Genomic DNA, 2,525 nt, shown 5'->3' on the forward strand with positions numbered 1-2,525 from the left:
TGAATGCAGCGCTCGTTCAACGAACAATATGATTTTGTGAAAAAGAGAAAATAAATTTTCGGGACACAGGCATAGGCAAATCCATCCATCCATCCATCCATCCATCCATCCATCCATCCATCCATCCATACATACATACATACAGACAGACAGACATACATATATATATACAGACATACATACATGCATACATACATATGGATATATGTGCATGCGTGTGTGAGTTTGAAGAGATATATCATCCGGGCGGATACCGTGGTGACTCTCAGTTATGTTCCAGGTTACGGTTAACCGCATCGATTAGTATTTAACGTCAATTTCTACTTTTAGCTTTTGTTCACGCTGTAAATTCTTCCGATGGTTGATTCCATGTCCGCTTTACTGGACGGTTATGTGGTTTGGAGTGAATTTTAGCAGCATTTATAACGATATAGTACCTGAAGACTTGTTCATCCTCAAAATTAATTTCATCCTGTTTTGTAATTTCATACATTATATTTTTATGGTAATTATGACCTACATATGTTTCCACTGCACAGATTTTGGATGCTGCTTCTTCAGGTGTTTGTTAGATAGGGTTCAGTAGGAGGTGATTATGGATTGATTTGAAACTGAAATCTGATCTGTTCTTAGGTTTCCGCAGTTGACCTCACATTAACACCATTTGCTGTCCGAAGTCAGGGTTTCATGTAATTATGTCAATGCAGGTCTCTCTGTGTATTGTAGTAGATGGGTAAGCTGTAGCCATGTTTTCAAGTGTAGAGCTTGTAGTATAATGTTTTTAGTTGTTAATACATTCATTTCTTTTGCTGTGTTGTTTATGTTTTGCTGTATACATTGGATAGAATATATTAAGAAGCGCAATGAATTATTTGAGTTCAGAATATGTTTTTCTACCCATCCTTTCACACTCAACTGTGGGTGGGGCATTGAGTTATCTAGAACTTACTTTAAATTTCTTTTTCTTGTCTTTATGTAAGCATTTTAAGGCCTGTTCAAGTTTAGTATTAAGTAATTTGTTTCTCGATGTAAATATTTGGTATTATCCTTTTATACATATGTCACCATTCCCCCTCACCCCTTGCCCTATATGGTTTAGCTGTACTGATTAATTCCCACTCCGTTTTATAGCTATGATTCTTGTCTTTAATTGACTAGATTAGTTTGCTTAGGCTCGTGCCATTCATCTTTTTTCTATCTCAAAATGAATTAAAGTGATTAGCCAGCCTTCTCTTGAAGTTATGAGAGTTGACCCCTGTATAGAAATACGTCGTTTACCGGTATATACGCCAAATGTTCATCTAACGCTTTGTTATAGTATTTCTCGTTTAGCTTAAATATCTTCTCAATAGCCGACAGTCTCATTATGCGGGTGGAAATGTTTGTAACTTGGGTTGGGCACTTGGGGTGATTGCTTTGTAGTGAATGTATTTAAGGTCTTCATTAGGTTTGTGGTATACTTCGAATAGGCCGGTGTTTAGGTCTAGTGTAACATCTAAGAGGTTGACTGCGGTGTGTTCCACCTCTGTTGAGATGGAAAGTGCTATACCTTTGAAGAACTTACATAATTTTTTCCTATATCTTTCCATTTCTACATTGGAAGGGTTATTCAAGGTGAATAATGCATCACCCCTGTATACACTTTCCCCTACTTTTGGAAGTTCCTTGTTTGTGCGAAATAAATATATATTCCTATTAGATCAGTTACTTGTGTCAAGTTCCTTAATACCATTGTTATGTCGAACATAACCGGACTATCCTTTCTCATCCAGTATTTTCATTCAAATTCTATAATAGACATTCTGGCAGTTAATACTACGTGTAATTCCTCCGTGGTTGACTCGAAGATTTTCAATGCAAATATGTGCTTTGATACAGTGTGAATGACAACTAATAAAAGGCATAAATGTTAAACATCAACTGATGCGGTTAGCCGTGACATGGAACATAGCTGACAGCGACCACAGTAGCCGTCCGGATGATATATCCCTCCAAACTAACATTAATGATAATACTCGATTTTCAACGAGCGACAAAGGCAGAATACCAAAATATGGAGATCAACACTGGCAGCACCAAAAGACATTCCATGACCAACCAATCTTCGACTCGCGGACACTGCTCTAACTCCATTCCGTGTATATGAAGGTTTTATTTTCTGATGAATGAAATAAAAACCAACATATTCCTGATATTCCAATGATATAATTTCGCATCTACATTCAACAGCTTATTGGATTATAGTTTACTTTATATTCGAAGATAATAGCAGTACATCAGACAATAGAGATGTGTGGAGACGGTGATCTTCATCGCTATTCCAATAAATGATGAATATATAAGCGTAGGAGTGGCTGTGTGGCAAGAAGCTTGCTTCATAACCAAATGGTTCAAGGTTCAGTTCCACTGCGTGGCAGCTTTGACAAGTGTCTTACTATAGCTTCGGGCCGACCAAACCGTTGTGAGTGCATTTGGAACACGGAAACTGAGAGAAGCTCGTCGTATATATATGTATGTATATATAT

This window comes from Octopus bimaculoides, chromosome 22 (genome assembly GCF_001194135.2).
Source record: "Octopus bimaculoides isolate UCB-OBI-ISO-001 chromosome 22, ASM119413v2, whole genome shotgun sequence".
Lineage (NCBI taxonomy): Eukaryota > Metazoa > Mollusca > Cephalopoda > Octopoda > Octopodidae > Octopus > Octopus bimaculoides.